Below are 27195 nucleotides of genomic sequence, written 5' to 3'. Positions count from 1 at the left end.
GAAAATAGTTTTTATGCAGGATTGGATACAAGGATACAGGTTTCAAAGCAAGCATCATAAGAAAAGTTGTAATAAAATAATTAATATACTTAATCTTAATTTATTATATCATAATCTTAGAGAAAACATTAACATACACAAAGCAAAAGGCACAAGATAGAAGGATGTCAACATTTAAGAGAAGCACAAAATAGTGATCTAAACATTCAAAATTTGCAAGTCATTGTAAGAAAGTAACTTAATTGTCAAGAACATTCAACAAGTGGAAACTGTAAAGGAAACTGTACATATTTCACATCTCATTTCAGTTTAGAGAATAATTTCTTCAGTAAAATTCTAGGCCTAAATGTCTTCACTGGAAAATTTGATTAATTAATTTAAAAAGAAACAGTTGCCACTTTGACAAAATTTTCAGATTTATAAATTGTTGGGAAAACTTTTAAAAATTGACAAACTTTGGCCTCTAGCACTGCAGGTACAGCTGAGTGGTACAGTGGTTGACCAGTGTGTATGAGACCCCAGGTTCCCTTCTCAACACCACAGGAAAGAAAAAATTAGATATTTTTTAAACCGTTATATAACATCATTACATTTCTCAGCATTAAGAACAAGATACTATGTAACATATGTACAAGTAAATTCAAAAATTTAAATAAAATGGCTAAACTGTTTTTAAAATATAGTTTACAAAGACTAGCACAAAGAATGAATAAATAACTGAACAAGAGAGTGTCTATTAAACGTCCTGGATCTATAATTATAAAACTTCCATAAAGAAAACTCTAGGCCAAAGTGAATTCTACCTGTGTGTAGGAAGAAGAAATTCAATTCCCTCACAAATGCTTCCTACAAGAACAAAGGAGAGAACACTTTCCAACTTCTTTAAAGATGCAACATAATGTGCCAATGACATAAATGGAAATATTAAGCAAAATACTGGCAAAACAAGTCCAACCATATAAAAATAAAAGATAAGATTATAATTGCATTTATTTCAGGAGTACAGGGTGCTTTTAGTTCTAAAAACTCTTTATGAGCATAAAGAACAAAAATATAGCCATGAAAGTGCTGCACAAAAAAGTATTTCATAAATTATAGCATCCATTTCTGTTAAGGAGAGAAACAAAGTAAAATCTTAGCAAACTTCAAAAGGGTTTATTTCCATCTATAGTAATGAATTTCAGGTCAATTATAAAAATACAGACAAATAAGCAGATAGATGGGTACATACATACATGAAAATAGACATATAAATATATGCAATTAGTTTGTATAGAATTCATATTTGTGTACTTTTTATATATTTATATTTTATATATAATTCACATTTGTATATTTTGTATATTACTGACATGTGTTTATTGTAAAATGATAAAACTATAATCTAGATGATAACATATTATCATTAAAAACAAACAGGCAAGTTCTTAGAATCACAAGCACTAAATATAATAAAATAGTTTCTTTCATAAACCAAATTATGTTAATAATTAACGTTATGCCCACTGAAAGCTATAAAAATAAATGTAGAGGAGGAGACAATATTTACAACACCTAACCAGCAGAAGTTTATATCCAAGTGCAAATGCCACTAAATCAAAGAAAAATGATTATAAAGGAAAAGTAATGCTAGAAGTTCACAGAAGACTATATCAGTTTTTTGTAAATCTGTAGACACTACTCAAAAATGCCAATACTTGTTATTCTTATTTGCCATAGACATACATCTCTACCTTGCACTTTAATTCTTTTTCTGCCAAGGTTGTCAGAGTCCCCTGTGCAGTTCACCATCTACTTCTGATCCTCTGGAAGAGCACTTTTGGAGGAAACCCAAAGCACTGAAGCCCTAAGCCATGAATAATTCATGCTGTACAATTTCAGTCTGACCCTCGCTGGCTCCCGGTGCTCCTCTCCTCAACTTCATTGATTGGAGGAAGAAAACTGAGGACACATACACTCTTCTCTTCTCATCCAGGAATCAATGTCCCTACATTTATATAACATCCAGACTCACAGAAGAAATAGGGCTGTTATTATAAACACAGACCTGCAGAACTAAATGGAACCACGGAGGTCATTCTGTCCAAGCCCTTTCATTCTACAGCGATGAAGCTGAAGCAGAGAAATCCAAAGAGCCTGGCATGTCTGTTCCTCATCCTTTGAATCCATTTTTTCTGCAAATAAAAAAAATAATTCCTATTGTTTAATTTAATCTCTTCCTGTCTTTACAAGACATTGATCTGTCAAATATCCTTCCCTCTTTAATTCATGTTCAGTGCAGTCCTTTGAACTGGCAGCTTTTGCCTAGATGTCACTGTAACCATCCAAAATGCACAGAGCAATAAGCAAGCCAAAATCTGACTACCAGTTGCTTTAAATATAAGATTCGTTTCTCTTATATCATATCTTTCATAATGTTGAAGCCTCTCACATGGTTCAGCAGCTAAAGATTCCTCTGCAATTGTTTATTCCATTTCCCCTCATCAAAAGAGGGTGGATGGCTTTAGTTTGTAGCATCACAAGTTCTCAGGGTAGGACAGAATAGTCATAGTTGCACCTTTTACCTGAAAACAAAAGTTCTCTGAGCACCACTAAAACATTTTCCACTTGTGTGTCATTAGATAGACACCACAGGGCTCTCCTGCATCTAGAAAGCCTGAGGATTACAATGAATCTTGCCTATTGGTTCATTTTTTTTAGTAACACCTCTGCCCTCAACAAAACCAGGATTTTGTCAGTAAGCAAAAATGAACATGTAACAGGTTGACAACCAGCAATAGTGAATGGCATCCTACCACCTCAGACAGCATCCTCTCCTTTACCCTAGGCTACAAGGTGAGGTCCTTGAATAACTGGCCCTGTAAGGTGCCTCTGTGTCCTTTATTCTCTCTCGCCAACCCATGCCCGTCAAGTCCATGAGCAGGTCAGGCTCTCTCCTCGGGCTTCCTGTGTGTTGGGTCAGGCTATAGCAGTCTCCCCTCTCCTCTTTCTGTGGATCATTCCTGCCTCCTTTTTCTTGAGATCTTCGGTTTTCAAGAAAGGAAGAATCATCCCTTTGGAGACTCCTCTGATCGTGTTATCTGAAGAATCTCTTGTCTCCATTCTCTTGGTCACTTAAGAGTTATTTTTTTAATAGTAAGAATCACAATTTGAAAATTATCTCATCTATTTCATTAACATTTAGTTTTGATCATTTCCTCTAATACATCCCTATTATTACTGGCTTATATTACTCACCCAGTCAACAGATATTTATTAAACAACTATATCCCAAGAATTATCCTAGTAGCAAGAGATAGCAATAAACAACACAAAAGACCAGGTCTTATAAGGCTTGAATTCTAGTGGGGTTTACAAATAATAATTCAAATATGTACCATGCAAAAAGGTGGATCATGTCTCCTATTGTATCTCTACTACCATGCTGCTTGATGTTCGATAATTATCAGACAAAATAATAAATGAATATTACTTATAAGATACAATATGTGAACTGAAGGTACAGCACTTATCTATTCCCGTCTGCACTTGTAAATAGTTAGAATCACTTTTGGCCTAAGATAAAAAAAACATTAAGTCTCCCATAAGCTCTTTTACGGATTTCAAAGAACAGTCAGTGTACAAGTTTCTTATTAAGGCAAAAGTTGAGCCATGTGATTAGAAACAACTTCTAAACAGTTGGCTCAAGTTTTAAATTATTTATTTAAAGATCTTAGACAAGAGCTCTAATGAAGAGAAATTAATGACCTCTAAGTTTCTATTCTTTCCATTGAGCTGAAGAGACCTTGAGAAATGAAGACACTAAGAAAAACCAAGTAAAAACTGTGATGGTACAGAGAAAATGCCAGAATAGGTTTAGCATTTAACTGCCATTATTTTAACCAATGTGTGGGAAGAAACTGGATTATATGTATTTTTGACAACTTTGTCCAGCAGAGAAACATTTTTCCCAACATATTCATTAGGAAAACTTAACTAAGGAAATGTTAGGAACATGAAATTATAAACATGCTTCCTAGTGACCTTTGTGAGCCCTAGAATAAAAAGGATACAGAAACTGGTTGTGATGACAGATGAGGATAACAAGACAATGCCTGAATAAACGAGGGTGACCCAAAGGAAAAATCACTGGTTGCAAATTGTGCACAGTTTTGTTTTCCAATGCCATTTCTCAATGTTCCACAGGTGTGTGCTTTGAGAAAAAGACTGAACCTCAGAGCCATTTTGAGGTTCAAGTCTTAGTTTCTTCATCTGTAAATTTAGTGCAATAATTCTTACACTATCAGGGTGCTGTAACTGACAGTGCGAAAGTGCTTATGAAAACTTACTAAGAAATTACTTAGATATATGTAAGTACATATATGAATTCTAATCTATTGAAATTGGTCAAATTCATGATCAACTGTCACCAGAATTTTGCAACAAATTGATCCCTTGTCTCTATTGTTATTTAATTCCTCCTCCTATTAGGCAAACTAAGTTGGCCCTCCAAATTAGAATACAATTTTGTTGGTTTTTAACACATGAGACATGTTTAGATTTACCCCAATAATTTTGTATATAAAAACAGTATGTGAAAAGTTAATTGGTGAAAATGCAAATTGGTGCAACCACTATAGAAATCTGTATAGATGTTCCTCAAAAAATTAAAACTAGAAATTCCATGTGGCCCAGTTAGTCTCCTTTTGGATATCTCCTGAAAACAGTCAAAGTTAACAAAAAGGGATGCCCACTTAACCATATTTATAACAGCACAATATATAGCAGTGAAATCTTGGAAATAGCCCACTTGCTCATTAATGGATTAATGCATAAAGAAAATGTGGTATTTATATACAATGGAATACTACTCTGCTGTAAAGAAAGAGAAATGTAAGATATTTTCATGTAAATAAATTTACTTCAAGACCATAGTCTTAAGTGAAATAAATCAAACAGGCAAGTTTAAATGTCACATTGTTTCTCTTGTTTGAGAAACTCAAAGTATGAATGATGAGCAAAATAGAAGCTAGACATAGGAAAGTTTATTCAAATGGGAAGGGGAACAACGAGTGGGAGGGGAGAGAAGGGGAAAGGGGATTTAAAGAATGAAAAAAAAAAACTAGAAATAGGGATTTTGCAAACTTGCAGGGAAAAGAAGGTTGGAGAGAGAGGAAAGGAAAGGAAATTACCAAAAGAATTCAGATGTGTTATGTACACGTACAAACATCCCGGGATGACTGTGTTGATTAGATACTGGAAACCTGTAGTAATAAAAAAATACAAATGTATTTGTACTGGAATTATTGAAAGACCCTCTGGGACAACATTTTTACTTATAAGGCAATAAAAATTACACCTTTCCTAAATTCACAGAAAATATTTTCTGTCAGTCTATACAATAATGCACAAAAAAGTATGTGGTTAATGTACATTTATTTCTCTTTACCTGTTCTTGAGGAAATGGATTTTCTTATAAAAAAATCTCCTGTTTGACTTTATATAAACACTTACTGTGTGCTTAGTCCTGTGCTGACATAGCCAAAGTAATACTGTTTCTTCATCACTGTGTCCATTGCCAAAATTGTCGGTAATCACACATGAACTGTCAGTAAAAGTAGAAATAGTTTTACACAATAGGCACTTATCACAGAAATTCTTTTTCTGAAGCTTTAGACTGTACCAGGGAATTTGACATTATAAGGCCTTATAAGACCTTATAACAATAAATACGTAACAGAGAAATTGTCCAAATGGTAAGGTTAGATGAAAAATGATTTAGTCATTTATGACTGAAGAGTCTGTTTTCTTTTAAAAACTAAAAGAGAGAGAAAGAGAGAGAGGTGTTTAAAATGACCCAAAATATGCCAAATTCATTGAGATTTATAATTTGTAGGAAATTTTGTTGCCAATCAAATCTGTAATCCCTACCACATACACTGAATTTTAAGTGGAAATTTGACTCATTTTCTCTGATACAAATATATACCTGATAAAACACTTCTTTTTGAGGGAAAGAAGATATGCTTTTTCCCAAAAATATATTAAGATCTTCCACTCATATTAAAGATGAATATGTATACCTGGGCCAATTTCCTTGTCCATAAGAGAAAAGAAATCTTTCTTCTTTTTTGTCTGCTAAACATATATAGCTTTTCGGGGATATATAGATACTGATTATATCTATACACACACATAATTACATATCATAGAAATATAATGTATTGAGGGATAGATGTATAAACAGAAATGTAATTTACACGGTATCAGAAATTTCCCCTGTACTTGTTTAATTCTGTGGTTATCACTTGCTTCCATCTTCAGATGCTGCTTTTTTTCTTAGTAACATGCTTCACTGACTGCACATATGTTTGATGTTTTTCTGCACCCAGGTGGGGATGGTGCCCTGTTCATTTAATCTAAACTCACTCTGGCAGAGTGCCCAGGTGACTGAGGCACATCAACCATGTGGAGCCAGAGACGCTCTTCCCAGGGCATTTCTGAAGCTAAACATTACAAGCCATTGGTGTAAAGCCTAAAAATCCTGTTCTACCAAACATGGTTTCACACCTCTCTGGGAAGAAAAGTGAATACAAAAGAATTTGCACGGTAGCGTTACCTTCTGCTCAGTCCCTTCCATCCATATGTAGTCAAAGCAGAGTTGTGGTGCGTGGCACTCTGAACACTGCGAGTTTGACTTCATTAGGGACACAGGAAAGGGAATTTTTCTTTTAATGTAAAAAAGGATGGTAGGTATAAGCCCTACAAAATCTACTGTATTTCTATATAAGAAGTAAATCAACCTAAAAGCTTTGCAGGATGTTTTCTTCATTTCAAAAATATTTACCACTCCTTGGCTGCATCTATGGATGTATATAAAAGGAAGTATAAGGGACGAAGTATCAGAACTGCCGAATCTTTCTTCTTAAGACATTAAAAAAAACAGTATGATATAACAGGATAAGTTCTATCCACTGAATATAATCAACATCAAATGGTAGTTCTTTATCTACCAATAATATTTCTCTAAAATGAAAGTCATTTGTTGTATAATAAACTTCCATGCACACACTTTTTTATTTATTTGATTTTTTTTATTTTAAAGAGGATAAAACAAAACAAAGAAAAACAGAACAAGCAATTCAGAATAGAACAATGCAAGCAACACAGGACTTCAAAACAAGACTACAGGAAATCAAAATGTCTCTCTTTTTCTACAAAATAGCTCTTCATACCATCACAAACAATAAAATAAAGCAAAACAAACATAATAGAACAAAACCAATCAAAACAAAAGAATGAAAGCATTATGGAACTTCAGAGCAAGACAATAGGAAATCAACAATGGCTACCACAAGGCCTCTTGTTTTCTTCAAAATAGCTGTCCATACTGTCACACATTATGAAATCAAACAATAGAGAACAGACTAAAACCAATCAAAACAAAAGAATGAAAGCATTACAGGACTTCAAAACAAAATTAATAGGAAATCAACAATGGTTGCTATAATACATGTCGTTATGTTCAACATAGTTGCCCATGCCATCATACACAGTGAAATGTAATAAAACAAAATAGAACAAAACCAGACCTAAGAAAGTTATGCAAATGATACAAGAGGTCAATATACTACAATAAGGAATTAATAATGGTTAGCACCTTCCCCTCCTAAGCCTTTCCTCCCCTGTCACTTTCATAATATCTATTGTGCTTTTTTTGCATCCCACTTACTCCTTCAGTTTTTATGCTAGGGAGATAACTCAGTGTTCACCGGTATCAATCCAAATCATTTCACCAATAAGTATGATCTCCAGTTGCACCATTTACCTACAAGAGCCTCGAGATTATCCTATGTTATACCTAGGGAGCTTTCCACTGTATGAAAATAACATTTCTTATTCATTCTGTGGCTCATGGGCAAGTTACTCTTACTTTTTTCTGTTCTCCTATCACATAGAACAAGTGTTTTCTCTCCTTTGATTTTCAGTCTATGGATTTCTTTTCAAGTTAAATGTTTTTCTTGTATACAGCATATTGATGGATCTTGTTTCTTGACTCACTCTCCTTTTTACTAGTGAATTGAGGCCATCCACATTAATGGTTACAACCAGTATGCATTGATTTATCTACGCCATGCTATCCTCCTGCTGTTGTCCCTCCACTTTTCCCCTGCGTTATATTGCCTGTTCTGTTTGGTGATCCTCCTCTGTTGTTCTTCCTGGAACCAGAATCATCTTTATTTCTATCTAGAATATCCTTTAGCACCCTCTGTAGGGTTGGTTTCATAATCATGAATTCCTTCACTGTTCTTTATCATGGAAGTATTTTTTTGTACTTAAGGTTGAATCCACAACCTCATGCTTGCCAGAAAGGTGCTGATGCCACTGAGCTAAATCCATGACCCCCTCCATCAATTTTGAAAGACAGTTTTACAGGGTACATCAATCTGGATTAGAAGTTGTTTTGTTTCAGGATTTGAAACCCTTAACTCCAAATTCTTCTTGTTTTGATGATTGTGTTGACAAGTCTGCTATGATTCTAATGGGTTTTCCTTTATAGGTCGTCTGTCTCTTCTCTCTAACAGCTTTTAATATTCTGTTGTTGTGCTGAATTTCTGTAATTTTGATTATTATATGTCTTGGTGTCAATTTATTTTGGTTGTAACTAGCTGGAGTTTTATATGCCTCTCTTATCTATGCCAGGTCCTTTCCCCATATTTAGGAAGTTTTCTTGTATTACTTCTATAAACAGTCTTTTCATTTTACTTGTGTTGACACCTGTTTCTTCACCGATGCCTACAATTCTTCAATTATTATTGTATTGTTTTTCAGCCACCGAATCCTTATTTCCTGGTTCTTTGTTATTTTTAAAAGATCTTTCCTTTCATGATTGCTAGCTGTGATCATGCCTTATAGATCTCAAAATCTATCTTCAGTGTCTTTCAAGGAGTTTTAACAGGTTTTGATTGGCTTTTTAATTTCCTGGATATCTCTTTGAATCTGTTTCATGCATTGTAGTTCCTTCCTATATTGTTCATTCAAGGTTTTCTTCATTGTCCTATGCTCTTCTTTTTTATCTATGTCTTCTTTAGGTATGCTGAGAAATTCTTCCATTATGTTTGTGATTTCTCCCTTTACCTGAGACATTATTTTTACTTTGACTGCTTTTACAAACTTATGAAGCCATTTCTTTACTTCAGCTGCTATCCTTTCAGAGATCACATGTTTTTGAGTTCCATTTCTTACATGACTGTATCTCCCAGACTTGTTCAGTGTGGGCTGGAGGTCTGAGGTTGCCTTTTGCTCCTTCATTTGACATTCTTCTGGGTTCCTCCCAATAAACCAGTTGTGAGGTCCCAGGCACTTCCCACATTGGCTACCCCTCCACAGTATAGGGGATGTGCCAGATCCTTGGGGTCCCAGGGAGGTAGCAGGGTATAGGGTGATCTTCTCCAGATTCATACAACTACACTGGGGCTTCCTTGATGGCCAGAGGTGTGTGGTGCTGAGGCTATTTATTCTCTCAGCCTGTGTGTCTACTTCAGGACTCACCCAATAGAGGAAGGCACGCAAGGGTGTGTTTGTGTGATTCTCCCAGTGAGTGCTGGCTGCCCAAAGAAAACAAGGGTCTCCAGTGGTGACCTATGGGTTCACAGGGCTTAACTGGCTATGTCTCCCTGCCAGTGCTGGCTACATACATGAAGCAAGCCTTCTGATGGCAGTGGCTGGCAAGGAGAGGTAGATCTCATGCAAATAATTTTAATATTTAGTTCTACAGCTTTAAAATAGGAAAGTTTTTTATAACATTTAACTTCATTTTTCTTTTTCCCCCCTTTCTTTGACCTAAGGAAACCAAAGACAGTATTATCATAATTTATTCATTGGTTTTAATTTCTGCATTCAAATTCCATCCGAAAATTGGCCTATTGCAAATATATACAATCATTTTCTCTAATTTTAAGTAGATTTTTTCATAGTATGTATGTCTGTGAAAATTTCTACTTGCATTTTATTCAATTTTTTGAAACAGTATTTAATGCTGAAGTAGGTGAGAAAAGCTTTATTTTTAATCATTCAGAGAATTAAGAATAATTCTCTTTAAGAATAATTTAGCTCTTTAAGAATAATTCAAAAAGAAGAAATTTAAAGTGTCATAGAAAAAGAATTAATCAGAAGACCTCAGACTCACATCCGACTTCAAAATTTTATATTTTACTAGGAAAATATTTGACAAACTCTGAGAAGTCTATTATATCGAAGGAATAACTGATATATACCAAAAAGTATCTATAGTGCTGTTGGAGTCAGGGGTTGTGAGGAGAACACTTACAATCAGAACACAGAATTTATAATATTATTTTATGATGGTCACACAAAGTTACACATAAAAAAGGTAGGAAATCTGTCCACAGCACTAAAGACCCAAAATATTCAGCCAAGGGCCTGAATCCCACAGAAATGTCCTGCATGAGTCCAGATGAAGACCTATGACAGTGGCTCACACAAGCTCAACTGGAGGTTTAGAGCCCACAACAAGTATTCATGCCAGTCTGTTTTATGGATCTGTGCTGAGAGGGCTCAAAGTTCAGTGGTGGAAGCTAGAAAGTCTATGCCAGTGGGGTGAAGGAGCTGTGCTGGTAGGTCTAACTCACACTGGGGAAGCTAGTCATGATGAGCTCCTCCAGGAGAACCAACAGCTTAAAACAGTAACATTTAGGAGAACCCAGAATGCCTAGCTCTTCTTCTCCATGTCTCTGTTTATGCTGACAACTTTCCTCAGGTGGGCCACCTATGCTCAGCACCATGCTCATTTGATTCAGCTGGTGTTAAGTTGACCACCAGTTTTTAATCCGTACCAACTGCTATGAAAACCAAATCAAAATAAAAGTATGGTAAAGAAAACTGCTGTTGAGATCAACAGATGTTCTTCAGTGTGACTTGGTAAGATGTCATGGATAACCCAAATTCTGTTTAACATCAAGGCCCATACAGGTAAAACCACTGCAGGCTGAGAAGCAATTTATCAAATGTTCACAGGAGGGGTGATGTATGAGAAGGAAGATGACATGCAGTGATATGAACCTCCTGTGTCCCATTTCTCTTCCTGATTTCATCTTTATATCTTACAGAAAACCAAAAGAAAGTTTAAAAGGGAAACAGCATTAAAGGACTCAACCTATATGGGAATAAGTTCATTGAGCTTTTTCCTTAAATGAACTTACCCAAAACGGGACAGGATCTTGGAGAGGAGCTGCCCCTCAGCTCTTCTTCAAAAGAAACCACTATCATTCTTGCTAGTGGAGTCAGGGAAAGCTCCTGTGAGCACAGGACAGAAGGGGAGGTATTAAAAAGTGTAGATAAAAAGAGCACAGTTTAAAAAGAGAATGCCTTGTAAACTGCACACATGAATTCAAACAAATATCCACCCACTTCCTGAACTATTCATGAATGGGATACACTCAAACCAGAGATTTTCTTTCTTTCTTTCTTTCTTTCTTTATTTAGATACCAGGGATCAAACTCATGACCACATAGTTGCATGGTAGGCACTTATGCTGCTAAACTAAATCCCCAGCCCGGTCTACCCATGATTTTAACACCACACACAAGATGAGAGACAAGACTCACTGAACAAACTTGCGTCCCTTGCCCCCCCAGAGCAAAAATATGAACATTATCCAGAGGACTGGAGATAAACCCATAGCTTACACAAAGGAATATTAAAAATACTGTAAAATGCAAAATTACTCAACATCTATAAAAAGAGGCAAAGGTAGGCCATTCTCACAGAAATAATCCCAAAATGAGCACATTGTCAAATTATCTAACAAAAGCAATTAAAGCAGCTATTACAAATATGAACCCTGAAATGAGGTAAAATAGTTAACATGAAAGAAAAAAGGAATTATAGGGGCTCAGTGGCATGGTGCCTGCCTGGCAAGCATGAGGTCATGAGTTCAATTCCAGGTACAAAGAGAGAAAGAGAGAGAGAGGGAGAAAGAGAGAGAGACAGAGGGGGGGGGATTAAAACTATAAAAGTAGAACACATAAAAAGGAACTAAATGGAAAACTTACAACACAAGAATAAAATTTGAAATTAAGAACTCATTAAGTACATTCAATGCAATCCCTATCAAAATTCTAAAGGAATTTTAACAGCAATCAAAACATGTTCTTAAAGTTTATATGGAATCACAAATGATCCCAAATAGCAAAATAATCTTAAGAAGGACAAAAGTTGGAGGCAGGAAAATGGTACAAAGAAGAAAAGAAAAAAGAGAAAGCAGAAAAGATAAATGAAACAAAATTATATACCTACCATTATGACATTTTTATGAAATGTTATTGGTCTAAATACTTCTCTCTTTAATGGAAAAATGAGGAGGAAATATTAAAAAAAAACAACTACATACTACCTGTAAGGGACATATTTAAAATAATATGCAAATGAGTTCAAAGTACATAGTATCACATACAACATACTTATATACAACTGCAACTGTAAGAAAACTAAAGTAGCTGTTGTAACATTAAAAGCAATAGACTTCAATACAAAGTTCAATACCAATAATAAAGAAAAACAATAATTGTAAAAGGTGTAATTATTAGAAACTTGTGATAATTATAAATGTGTGTTCCTAAGAATTCCAAAACATAAGAAGGAAAAGATGAAAGAGTTCCGAAGAGAAATAGAAATTTTATAGATATAGTAAAATATTAATATCGCTCTCAGCAATTAACAAGAAAACTAGATGAAACAGTAGCAAAGATTAAATCTGAACAATGTCATTAACTACCTAGAACTGAGTTTATGGATTACTGCATCCAACACCTGAAGAATGTACATTTTCTCCAGTTCCTGTAATACATTTACCAAGATAGATGGACAAAATAATCTGAAAGAAAACTTCAGATCCACGTAGGTTTTAGTCATTAATCCTATCAAACATTGAAATAACAGAATGACACAAACATTTGTTGTGTTTAAGAAAGATTAAAGAAAAATATTTTAATACCAATGCCAAAGACATTATCAAAAATTGACACAAATATTGCTCATAAATATAGATGCAGAAAACCTTTTAAAGTATTATGAGGCAGACTCAGTATTCCACCTAGTAAATCGGAACATGACTACGTTGAATATACTAGAGAATGTAAAGTTGATGAAGTATTCAAAAAGCTACAAACACAGTTACCATACTGATAGAAGGAAGGAAAAATACACAAAGATTTTTCAATAGATGAATTCAAAAAGCATTCATGATGAAAGGAAAGGACCACTCAGCAAATTAGGAACAGCACAAATCTACCTCAAAATGACAGCTGATAGATAACATCACATGTAATCATAAACTAAAATGGGGAACAAGGAAAGATATTCATATTTGCAACCTCTATTTAACATAGTGCTGAAGGTTCTGGTTTATGTTGTAAGGCAATTTAAAAAACAAAAATAAGAAAAAAGAAATAAAACCATTGCTATTTGACATAATATAGTTGTAATGAAAATGGCAGAGAAACTGCAAAACTGCTACAAGTACTAAAATGTAAATTTAGCAAAAATTAGTTGTTTTCTTATACTTTAGTACTCAAAAAACTGGGAAATCAGATTTTTAAAATATATCACAGTGACATCACAAAATATAACTTAGGCATAAATCTAATGAAATATTTTCAAAAGTTTTACACTGAGAACTACAAAGAGAGCTGACAAAGACAGATTTAGATGAATAGAAAGCTGTCATGATGCCCAAGGGTTAGGAAACTCAGTATCATTAAGGCACCATTCTCCCAGTTTGGTTTGTAAGCATGAGGAAATGCCAGTCAAAATAGCAAGACTTTCCCCCCAAATTGATAAGTTAGTCTCCTGGAGACACACATCTTTGGGAAGCTAGGGCTAATATTTGTTACTTTGATTGTGGTAATGAGTATCACAGAAGTAAATATATGTCAAAATTTATGAGCTGTTTACTTGAAATATGTGGAGTCCGTTGTAAGTTAATTTTCTTTCAGTTCATGTCATAAAATAGAGAGGCAAGAAGAAATTTTGACCATCTCAATATCCATCTATCTAAAAAACTTAAATAAAATAAGCAAATTCCTAGAGAATTACAAAATGTAAATACTGGTCATAAAAATGTGTAGTTTAGAACTAAAAACTTATTGAGACTATTTTTTAAAATCTTATCCCAAAGAAAACATCAGAAGTTAGATGGATTTTGCAGATGAGTTTGATATAATCTTAGGGACAACGATATTTCACTATTTCTTAAATTATCAAAATACCCATAGAAGAAAATGCCATTAACCACATAAACAGTATTGTTTAAATCCTACAGCAAGTATTATTTTTAGTGAGAAACATTCGAAGAACTAGGCAGTGACCCAGTCAATATTTTGTATGAATTAGAAAAATGTATCTCTGTTGAAGATATATGTATTTCATAATATTGAATAAGAATATAATGTATTTAATAGTAGCTCCAGAAGAACTATAAAGTCACTGTACAAATGATCAAATTATTGAAAATGATAAATTAGAAATTTAATTACAAAGTTAGACTTTTAAAGTCATTTATAAATTTTAATGCATATACTTTTGCCTTGTATAAAATTCTTTTTGACAGTTTCAGCATTTATTTGCTCTAATATATTGTTTCACATAAAAACAGCCACTAGCTTGACAATTCTGTGTTGGTGTGTTATATGTGTATGTATCGGATTTATTTACTTTTTTCTCATTGTTGAGACAAAATACCTGACGCCCAAAGTTAGGGATAAAAAGATTTATTTTTTCAGTTCTTGGAGGTTTCAGTCCATACTCAAACCGCAAGACAGAAACCTGGAAAAGAGACAACTTCTTCCCATCATTACACTATATGCTGGCTCCACCCCTAGGTGGATGTAGCACTGAAACCACCAATCCAAGCTCTAGACAGCGAGCCAATCATAAACCCTAGATTTGGTCATCCATAATTGCATCAGATTTGGGGGCCACTGACATAAACAATGAGACTATTAAAAATGAGACTTTCCTGTGAGAATGTTCCCAACATAAGAAACTAGATGGCATAAAGCAAGACAAGTATCAATTAAAATGAGAAACAAGATATTTCCCAGTTTTTAGTAGGCTTATGAAGTATATTCTGTATGTCACACTGTTTATCATTTGTCCATTGTATATTATTTCAATGGTCATATTATTGTAAGTATATATATATTTTCTTTTACTCATCTATGCTGTTAATTTAGTCAATCTAAATGTAATTATTAGCACCTACTATGTACCAGGTACTATATGAACCATTAGGATATATGGTGGATAAAATAAACAAAGCTCTCCATCCTCATGGAGCTTATATTTCAGAGAATAATTCGGGGATTCTGTGCTGTTATTTAGAAATCTCACTGAGTTTGAATAATAGTGCCAAACCAGAAACAGAAATCAATGATGGTCAAATTTAAGCATAAAACATGTCAGGAACTGTCAATAGAGTGCTAAGAGAAGTATGAGTAATTACTGTGGCCCATCACCTAGGAGTTTGAGTGCGCAGAATTCCGCAGGAAAAGTGTGTCTAGTGAAGAGAAAACAATGAGTTTTCATCCTCCACAAGTAAGGATGAAAGCTGTTGTATTTACTGTGTTTTACCATGAATCTAACACAGTTACTTAAGCACAGTGTTAAATGCTGGATAAAGCAATCCCTAAATATGTCAATTGGCAGCATGCAATGGGCTCACTGAGCCCGTGAAAATCTTTCCTAAAAAAGGATGGCAGGTAAATATGAACCTCTACTGGGCTAGTACTTTATATTCATAAAGTCGATGCATCCTTAAATTATCATTTAATTAACAAATACGGAGTGTTCTAAGGAGAAATGATCCTTCCCTTATGGCAAATGTGTCACTCAATATCAGTGTCACTGCTGAGCTACCAGGAGTGTCAGATAAATTTTCTGATGCCTTATTCTCTGTGCAGTGGAAGTAATTTCACTTGGGGATAAAAACCACCATTTGACTCAATTACCTTAGCAAGCACTCTTAAGCTTCATCACAGAATGACTTCCCTGGACATGGGATATGTTTTACTTCAGCATTAATGTAGTTTAAAACCAAATCATCTTTGGGAAAGATTTTAGCAAACAGTTTAAATCTCTCTGTGAGCAATGGGTTTTTAAAAGCATGCATCACAATGAGAAAATGGAATCACTGTACCATATCATTATACAGGTTGTCCAAACAGACTACAGAGGAAGAGTGCTATTTTGTCAGTTAACGGGGGAAAGAGTAATTACTGTAAGGTCAATAGAGGTTTACAGGGAACTGAAGATGGACTTTCAGAACCTTTGGTCTTTCCTTCTGGTTTTGCTCACTTCTCCATAAATTCTGAATGTTTTTAACATCTACACATCAGGTTTTCCATTTACACAAAACACCTTATAACAAAGGGTTAATTAAAGATCACATTTCAATTCTTTTCAGCTAACTGGTGAAAGATGGCTTGTTTAAAGATATACAGCACTGTTATTACACAATATGTGAAATACAGTGTAATTTTCATTTTCTAAAGAGTATTTTTTGACAAAATACTTGAATTACTTTTAGTGCTACAGATGATAGCCTTGAACATTCTAGACAAGTACTATACCGCTTAGCTATATCCCTACTCCAAAATATTTGAATTGTGGTGAGATCCAGAATGTATTCTGATCTAAGGTACCCCCAAAACTGTTTGATCAATATCTACTAACTTTTTAAAGGCTTTACCTAAATATTCAAGCATAATTCAGAACAAAAAGCGCAAATATGACTGGAACTTTAGTTATATCTACTTGTTTTAACTTCTAATTTCTAACTGAATATTCAAAATATTCTATTTAATATGTCTCTCATAGTATACTAGTAATCATTTGTAGGACTATAAATACTTAATTTTCCAAAATATGCTCAATTTTGAATTGCATTTAACCTCTATTTCTACAACTAACTGTGCATTTTGTTCTTTAGACTTTCTCAAACTTACAGTAATTATACATTGTAGCATCCAATCATTTAGTCATAAGAAAGTTCTTAAATGCATAGACATATTTTAACTCATTTCTCTAGACTTCCATTTTGTACAAATAACCCTTTTTTGTCTTTTCTCCTTTTTGTATATTGTCATCCAAAATATTTTACAACAGTAAACCCAGAATAATAGTCTTATTGTTCTGTAAGCCAAAGGAACAGAAAAGGAGAAGGGGTACATAATTAACTAGAAGATAGTTTTCTCTATCTACTTAATATAAAGGTAAAAATAAGGGACAAAATTCACTCTGATGCGCTAACAAAGATATCATAGATGAATCAAATTTACATATTTTACCTCCTTGTTTAAACAAGTCAAAATCAATTATATTCCATTTAAATATTGTTTCTTTTATATACTGAAAGAGAGAGAAGGTATATATTTTTGCAAAGTTTAATCAGGTATACAATAATTTAAAAAAATTTGGAAACAGCATCATCTCTAACATCAAAAATTATTAACAATACCGCTATCATATTTACATTTTTTATTATTAATAAATCATAAGGCATCAGCAGCATCTCCTATTTGCATGCTTGAAAATTATATTTCACCATCCAATCCTGAGCTAAAAAGATATTTTTCCATGAAGACTATCTACATGGATTAGCTCTTTCATTACATCTCCTTTTTAATTTTTTATCATGTCTGTGGAAAAATAAAACTTCAATTTTTCAGTCGTATCATGAGAGTCCAGTCTGTAGCCACTGCTTAGCTAACTGTTCAGAAAGCTTTGGAGAAGAAAGAGAGTGTAAAGCCTTTTCTACACACTGGAGCAAGTCCCCAGTTCAAGCAACCAAGGTAGCCATAAAAGAAAGACTATTTCCATAATCATTTGCCCTTTAGGAGGTATGAAGCCCAACTCTACAGACCTCTTTGCGTCATAAAAGCTAGTGATGGCCAAGAAAGACAGTTAACATTCTAAAGTTTAGAGTGAAATTCTCAGTGATTCTTTCTACCTCTTACCAAAAGAGAAATTCTTCTTCCTTGAGCAGGAAGGAGATAGTCATGCAACACTCCATTGTTAATCCATGGAAGCACGTAATCTCTCATGTTTGAAGGCTTCCCATCAGCTCTAATGGCATGGAGCAGGGTGAGGGGACACATTTTTCCTGTGAGAAAATTAATAAGGAATCTTTCTGATTATAACACCTCAAATGCACACTCAGGATAAAATTAAGGGAGAAAGATGATTTTTAAAAAGCTGCTTCAGAAATAGAGAGAGAAGGAGAGAGGAAAAGACACACACACACATAGAGGGTTTGCAGCTATCTTCTGATCTAGTAATTATGCATAGACATATCTTTCTTGTAATATAATTTTTCTCCCTTCACAGTAAGTAGGGCATTGGACATAGGAGAAAGCAATGTCCTAGGTGGAATACTTTTAGTCAGTTAGGATTCATTCTGTAATTAAGGATGAACAAGCAATAAACCTGGGTGGTCCACGTTGAAATGTGATAGAGGCTCAGCAGAGCACTGAAACAGGACCTTGACCTTGCAAGTGAGCAAAACCCTTGTATGACCTTGGATAAGCTAATGCCATATGCAGTCATACATTATGCAGCATGTAATGTAATCTGTGTAAGTTGATCTATATAGGTAATGTAATGTACCTTGGGCTGCAATGTTGTATGTGATATAAGGTTACCTTATGCACTGATGTGTGTAACATAAACTTGTGGGACACTGTTCTTCCAGGTAGATTTACCAACGGGGCATTGCTGAGAAGGCATTCAAAGGAGAAATCACTTTATTTTGCCTAAGTGTGAATTGGGCCTTCTCCAGTGCCAATAGAAATAGCCTTAACATTCACCTAAAGTCAGTTCTCTCTTCTTATTATTAAAATAAACCTTTACAACATTCATCTTATATAGAAAAATGCTTACTTTAACTGGAAGAACATGTGCCTCCTACAGTTATTTATTTCTAGGTCAGGAATTTAATTGTTTTAAAATGCACTTAAAATTATATTTTGTCTTTTGATATATTATTAATTTTTGTCTTGTACAGAGCATTAATGGTTGAAACAGTTTTATTGGATTCTTTTCTGTTTCAACTTTCTGTGGTCTCATGACTGTCAAACAGAAAGGGCAAAGAGTGTACCAGGCAGGGTGATCAGCCTGGAGACTCTGAGCTGTGACACGATAGCTGGGCGCTGCAGGGACAGGAAGCAAGGAGGCAGATACTGCTGAAAAGGTCACCAGTCCAGCGTGCTGATACTGGTCATGTTGAGGCTCATGTGGGAAGAACAAGGAAGAAGTCACTGAGTACTTTTCAAGGAAATGTTTTATTCAGCAATGAAGTCAAACTAAAAAGTGGTATTCTGCATTCAGATATTAATGATTATTCACATTTTTTCATATTTATCATTTGTTTCCTGAACCATTTCAGTAAGAGTCGCATCAGTTATTCCGATTGTCCCAAAGGCTCTTTGTCCCGTAAGGTACAGTTGTCCCAAGTGCTGGGATCACACAGTAGGTTTACAATATAAGTCCTCTACAACTAAGCAACCCACTACCCAACCAGCTGTTGCATGGTTCCCATGCTGTTGTCACTATGTGAGATAACACACTTGCAGAGCTGCCACTGCGAGTAACTTGTCCATGCTGTGCCCACACTAAACTACCCGAATCCAGCTGGATTCATTGTCTTCTTGCACACCAAATCCAGGGAAATGAGGGAAGGCTACCTCCCAGCAGCAGCAGGGACATGTTAGGTGACAGTAGCCACTAAGCTGCTAAGGCTCTCGCTAGTCACCTGACATTCACCAGTGAGCACTGTAGACTTATTTTTATGTTTAAGACATTAACCCACTACATATAATATATTTAATTACCATGTCCTCTTCATCTTACTTAATGTAACATAATTCATTCAGTTTGGCCCACGTTGATATATTTAAAGGATTCCACTTGAATTTGAGTTTAATTTTTCCTCATGACCAGAGTGAGGTGGTCATTTGAAACTGAAACATTGAGTATGTAATGCATTCTTCTCATTGCTTCTTATCAGGCTACATATAACGTCAGTGTAACCATTACGGACAAGAACTTTGATTGCTGAGGAAAAGTGGTACCCACTACATTTCTCAATCACGATGTGTTTTTCTTTCTTTATGCAACAAGACCTTGATTTTGTGCAAATACGTTATTTAAAATACCACCTTTTCATTCTGGCACTTGTTGCAAAGTCTTGCCTGAGTTATGTAACCATGCTAGGCACAAAGCTGCAATTTTCTAAATGCATCATTCAATATGCATTCATCCAAAGAAAGAGTTGTTTCCTCCTACTGGTTATTTATTCTCTTTGTCATATTTAATGAAATGCTGGTTTGAGGCTATGTAAGTCATTTGAGAGCTCAGTTTACTGCTGCTGGGCAATTGATTTACTGTGGAAATTTTACAATAGCTAAAGTTAATTTTTATTTTCCCTTCTTATAATAACTATGGACATTGTCCCAATTCATTGTGTGGCCAGAAGAGCTTGGACAAATGTGTAGCTTTTGCTTGTGGGGGGAAGTGCAGCCTCTTTCTTAGGTCAGGGGTTGGGAGTGAGTTGTCGTTCCTAGACCTCTCTGCAGTCTCTGATTGTCTCCTGTGTTTCTCCCTTCCCTTCCACTACATATTGATAAGGATGCCTCCCCCTTCCCCTCTAGGAGTTTCACTTGCCTGAACAGCCACTTGGCCCACGCAGTTCTAATATCCATCCTTTTTCCCCAGGGCTGAGCTCGGTTGGTGGACATTTCCTGCTGGGCTTCCACTGGAGTCCCTTTGACTATGCTCCAATCTTCCCTTCTGTGTGAAGCCTTTCAGCTGGGCTCCTTCCACACTCGGAGGCTGCAGCAGCTTGAACAGCTCCTCAGCTCTGCTGCTATTCACGTGGCAGGTTTTGTCCCTGTTAGTCTGAATAGCTTTTAAAGAGAACATGCAAAGAAAGCTGGCTACAGATGAACAATTAACATGACGACTTTAATTGGAGTTCACATAATTCAACTTACCTCTTCAAAGATCCTTACTTCTCTGAAGATACTAGAACATAAAATCAAGAGTAGATTGAGAACATTACTTGAAAGCTGACTGAAGTAGTCAATCAAAAAGCCTGTTATATTTTCATCAAAGGTGTGGGCAGTGAATTGGTGACAAACAGAAATAAAAAGTTTCTCTTGACAAGATTTGTTAATTGGTTTGATATAAGATCTCAGGTTTGAGGCATGAGCCCAAATTCAAGCTCTTACTTTGAAGCTTTTCATTTATTTTCCCTCCTTGTGGTAGGCAAAAGAATTTCCACAGAGATTCCCACTCCTAATTCCCCATACCTGTGAATCTGCTACCTAACAGAACTAAGGGTATTTGGTGCTGTAATTAAGAATCTTGAGTTGGTTTATAATCTCTCAGATGATAAACACAAAAGCTCCGAGAAGAGACAAAGAAATCAGAGAAGATGGTGTGATAAGGAAGCAGAGGAGAAAGGTTTCAAGAACTATCTGCCGGCCTCCAAAACACAGAAAGAGATCCTGAGCCACGGAATGTGGGAAACTTCCAGAAACTGGAGAAAACAAAGAAACACCACCACAGCCCTCCCTTCTGCCCAGAGTCTCCAGAAGGAATACAACTCTCGCCACACCTTGAGCCCAACCTTGTCAGAGTCTCTTGAACTTCTTACTTCCAGAGCTGGGGTGAAAAAACCAAAACTTATGCTGTTTTACATCACAGCAGCAACGTGACAGCCATTTACCACATACCCTGCATGCTCACCTCTTTCTGAAGACCCAGAGCTCCACTCAAACTATAGCTCATGAGAGAGCATTCCCTTCCCCACTCTAGCTAAAACAATCTCAATTCCTCGCTGAATCTGCATGGTATTTCATATATATATAATCACTTATATTTTCCAAGCAAGAACAAAGGTTTGGCTTTGTTCTCTCCTACTTTCTAGCATCCTACAACAGTGACTGGCATTCACTGGTAAATATTTCCTGAATAGATCAATCACATGCAGAAACTGTTTACATAACAATACAATTTCCTAGCACAAAGAACAGAAGATGAGGACAGAATCTGAGATGGGATGAATTTAGTTTTCATTCTGGTGAGTCTGGAATATATGTGAGATGGCTTTGAACTCACTAGGACAATTGTCTCTGGACAGATAAATACATTTAATCATAGCACTGGTGACTGAAATCACAGACATGAGTAGGTACTTGAGATGCTGAGTATATTCCCTTACTGGACAATTTACAGTTGTTCCTCGTGCATTTCATCATGTCTCTAAATGAACTCATTTTTTCTTTATAGCCAAATATAGTTTTCCCTTGACATATTTCTCCTTAGTTAATGACATCATCTACAAATCATTAAAATGGCAATCCTGACACTTCCCTCTTCTCTATTTCAATATTGAATTAATTTAACAGATTTGTTGATTGTGCTTCATCTAGAACTCCACCATCTATCTATCATTTGCTATTTCTACTTCGTTTGCCTCAGCTCATAATGAGAGTTTCTCTTCTTGGGATATTTTTAATCTTCTAATCAACCTCACATTTGAGCCCTGTTCTTTATTTTATCTCCCATCACAAAGCTAAAATTCAGATATCTTCTTTTTGCAGGGAGAGAACTCTCTAATACTCTACACAAGATCTTGCATAGTCTATTTTAAACTTCTTCCTTTCTGTATTTTTATATCTCCTATTTTCACACTCATCGTCACTACCCAAAACCTCACCCCACGTTATAAAGGAGCTGTGAGCTTTTATGCTTTCATGCTTTGGTCAAGATAGCTGCTTCTCCATCTCCCCAGGTTCAATTCATTCTTCAGCTTCCACCTCAAAGGTTAACTCCCTTGAGAGCTGCTCTCTGATAACATTATGATTGGTAATAGGTGCTCCTTCCTCTCTAATCCTACAGTATTGAGAATATTTGTGCAATATTTATGCAACTGTTCTTACAGGGCTTTCACATTCCTCCATCCTTTACCATATTATCAACACTGCCAACTTTCTATTAGATTTATCTTTGTGCTCTCATGTGCCTGGCATAGTGCCTGGCCTACATTAGGCTAAAAATAAAAACGTGGCAAATGAATGAAATCAAGCCCGCTAAATAACAGCTTTGAAAATAATGACACAAGAAAACTCTAAAAATGTTCCCTAAAGGGCTTATGATGCCAACTTGTATATATTTAATGTTTATCAAAAGGCATATTATAAAAAATGAGTTGGAAACATTTTCAACCATGTAGGAAATCAGAGCTAAATATTTCAAAGTCATGCTGTCATCAATGAGTACAATCCCCAGAGGATGCCCACAATTACAGAAAAGTGGGGAACAGTTGGACACAAGTAAGGATACAGTGATGAAAGAAGTGTGCATCATAACACCTCAGTTTGTCTCTATCTCCAGCCCATAGTGCTCCCCAGTTCTATGACAGGTCACTGGACAGAGTCTCACAGAAGCACACAGCCCTCCACATTCTAGCTCAAATCTGCTCGGACAGCTGCCTGGATGCCCGGGAATTTCCCCAGCATACACTGTCTACCCTAATGCATGAGCGGAACTGGGCAAGCTCTATGCCATGGGGAAAGCTATGGATAATGAATTGGGTGTTGGTCCTCAAGTAGAAAGTCTTGAGGCTCTTAATACACAGCTCTTTAGGTTTGTTGCTAAGTGTGTGAGTACATGGTTACAGTCCATAGTGATTACATCATCATGGAGAGCCGGCACACACGTACGTAATGCATTTTAATTCTTCCTATTTCCCTTGCCTCTCCCTTCCCTTTCCTTCTTTTCACCTCTAGACCCCCTTCCTATTTGTAAAGGATCTCTCTCTGTTACCTATTTTTGTAAGACTTTGAAAATGTAAATTTATAGCATAAACTTTAAGTTTACAATACCCATTTGGACCCTATGTAAATCTCCTTTCTACAAATCCATTGGTGCTATTTATATACAGAATCTATTTTCTAATTATAATCCCAATGAACAGAATTACAAGGATATCTTACAGATGTATATGCTATATGTTTTATAGTTAGAAATTTAAAAGTTGTGAAGTTCCCTTTTCAACAATGCTGGAAAAAATGTGAGCTCTATATACTTGTCTCAGGCAACATATATTCAGGTTATATCTGAGAACTAACTCAATAATGAAATTTCAGATATTTAGTTTAAGTGTTACTGGAAAGTAGAGAGCTTGCCAAATTAATATATGCATGCATAAACATGAAAATATCTGTCTTATAATGGTTTTTATTTTACTAGTATATGTTTGGAGTACACAGTGTTCACATCATTTGAGGAAGTCGGTACATGTACTTAGTGTATCTTGAATCTTTTTATTCCCCTTCCTTTTTCCACGTATTTTCCTCTCTCTGTGTATCTCTTACATTTTGCTCTTTAAATTTTTGAAAAGATCATGTCACAGTGATACATGTGCACCCATGTTCATAGCAGCACAATTTGTAATAGTTAAATCTTGGAAATAACCAAAATGTCCATCAACTGCAGAGTGATTGAAAAAGACGTGGTATTTTTATACAATAGAATATTACTCAGATGTAAAAAGGATGATCTGGAAGCCTTTATAGGTAAATGCAGGCAACTTGAGACTATCCTCATAAGTGAAATAAATAAGACTCATACTTGTAAATATCACATTGTCTCTCTAGTGTAAAAAGTAATGAAAACTGAAGGAATAATAAGATCCAAAATGTATAATAAATATTGTAAAAATGAAAAGGAAGGAAAGTGCTCTAACAGATATAACTGATGTATGCTTAAATGTGTAAGATACATGACCATATTACTAAATTTCTATTGGATCACTGAACAGAATGATTTGCACTGTCAGTGTTTGAATGTGTATCCACTTTTTATACCTTGATTTTGTAACTTGAACAACTATTTCTAAGATGACAATATGTAATGTATCAACTAGCGATTTCTTAGTGTTAATATTTTTATTTTTTGAATTCTGTATTATTTCTATCTTTTTGTATTTTTTCTTGCTTGCGTTAAATAAAATTTTTTGATAACTTGTGTTTCTCATGTAAGAAAACCATGTGATACTTAACTTTACACTTATGATTTATTTACTTAATAATTAGGTCTCAAAGTGCAGCTGTTTTCCAACACAGGATTCAAATTTGTCCTTCTTTGCATATGAATAGAATTCCATTTTGAAGACCTTAGAAGATAGAAGATAGACAGCTCATGTGGAAACACAGATGAAGTTACACCTGGCATAGCTCTTCCCTGTTTCTGTCTCTTATTACACAGTCCTCTGTTTCTTGTTCCCTAAAAACACTCCCCCTCTCAAATATACTACCACATATTGATTTATGCTTTCTGGTGAAGCTATGACTTAAAAACTAATATAAAAATTAGACCTAAAAAGTGAATTCTTGAAGAAAATTCTAAAACTGGTCAGACAGAAATACACTGGGTGGGGAAAACCCTTAGCTTTCAGTAGTTAATACTGAGTACTTAGATTCTCACAAATGCTAAATGAAGGTACAGTTCTGGTAGAAGGTGGTACCATAAACAGTGTGGTGTGAAGTTTATGTATTGCGTAAAATTTTTGTTAACTTCTTTAGAAGGGTTGAAGAAAAAATGACCAACTTAAAGTTTGTCTGCCTTCATTTCAAAACAAGCTGCCCAAGTCATCAACTTCCAAATCATCAGTGTTAAAGGAAATCTTTATCTTCTGGGATCATGGCGAAAGCTAGGCTGAAACTCTTGCCTAGCACATGACCGTAAAGGTAACAGAGCTACAGAGAAGAGGCAGGAGCCCAACAGGGGACGGAAGTGTGGTGCTCCTCAGATGAATGTGCTGGTGACTGCCAAGAAACGAGATTCTTTAATCCCCAAAATGCCCCATGGCTTCAAATCAGTGGAAGTCACTGTCTTGTCGTGGACAAAAGAGGAAATACCTGGTGTCTGAACACTCTGAAAACACACTAGCAGCGCAGACTCCTTGCTACAAGATGTGTGTTATTTGCAGCTGCCAAGTGAAAGTTCCAGGCCTGCAGACCCGCTAACTGTGATTGTCACAGCACAACCTGGACATAGCAATATAGTGCTTGCTCCGAAAGAAAATAGCAGAGGCTTTATGATTAATACAAAGAGTGGTCAAAATATGACAAATGAGGAATGCTTGATTTTTTTAATTATACTAAAAGACACATGGATACTAATCTTCTGCCAAATATTCCCTTTCATTTAAATCACACTTTCCTCGTCCTTTTAGCCACTTTCTGAAGCAGTTCTGTGAGTTCTCCTTTATGAGTGTCTTTACAGGGCATGATTTTTAAATGCATGATTACCTCTGCTGCCAAGAACCATCTAACAGAAAGACAGACTCATAAAAACATTATGGTGTGACCTTTCTCTGTGTTATTCACTGGATTTGGTATCCTGTACAACTTCTGGCTCTTCCCCAAAATAAAAATGACCATGAAAGATAAATATTTTGAATCAGTTCAGAACACTAAAACAGCCAAGATAGGTCAACTAAAGATATGCCTGAAAGAAAGCCTCCAGAATTGCTTCAGAAAACTATAAGAACACTGTGATAAGTATGTTGAAAGCAAGGATCTATGGCAATGTGCCTTTTTATTGTAAAATTTTTCTTATTCAAACATACACCATATTTTTAAGTCACACTCAAGTGTACTCATAGAATACAGAAAAACAGTGGTTGTGAATCTTGATGATCTAGATTTATAAAACACTTAAATCTGGATAAGCAATAATCATATGTCACCACAGGAAGGCTCCTCTAGGCAAAGACACCTAGTTGAAGCTCTACTACTTTTCTGAAGTGATTCTTTGAAGTTCAAACACTTTACTAGCCTATAGCAAGCATTGTAGAAAAGTCATATTGCGTTTGCTGAGTACTAAGAAAAGTTCAGGGTCTGGGCAAGTTAGAGCGGATGTATTACACAAAATTAGAGAATCTGCCATCTAACCATGTTTTCCAAGAGGGCCCAGAGAAAAGCCCTTTATTAATCGCAAGAATGCATAGGAAAGAGGGCTGGTATACTGTGAAGGACTGATGATTATTACCTTCTGCAGGCCCCAATATCCATGTGAATCATGTCTTGAATGACAGTGCTTAGCCAGAGGTTGGTTGCATGTGATTA

General features: G+C 35.4%; 1 long non-coding RNA gene across 1 annotated transcript; it reads right to left on the bottom strand.

Annotated features, from left to right (window-relative positions):
• Positions 1-5171: 5171 nt before the first annotated feature.
• Positions 5172-18133, bottom strand: LOC134476260 (uncharacterized). Its single transcript, XR_010047842.1, has 4 exons — positions 18016-18133; positions 11202-11295; positions 5494-5584; positions 5172-5243 (listed from the first exon to the last, which is right to left on the bottom strand). It is a non-coding gene; the product is annotated as an uncharacterized LOC134476260 (long non-coding RNA).
• Between the last annotated feature and the right edge of the window lie 9062 nt (positions 18134-27195).

The sequence above is a fragment of the Cavia porcellus genome, unplaced genomic scaffold, assembly GCF_034190915.1.
Source record: "Cavia porcellus strain 051 isolate PalLab524CR breed Dunkin Hartley unplaced genomic scaffold, mCavPor4.1 scaffold_6, whole genome shotgun sequence".
NCBI classification, from domain to species: domain Eukaryota; kingdom Metazoa; phylum Chordata; class Mammalia; order Rodentia; family Caviidae; genus Cavia; species Cavia porcellus.
The sequence above is the reverse complement of the archived record's forward strand: the minus strand, read 5'-3'. Positions and strand labels throughout refer to the sequence as shown.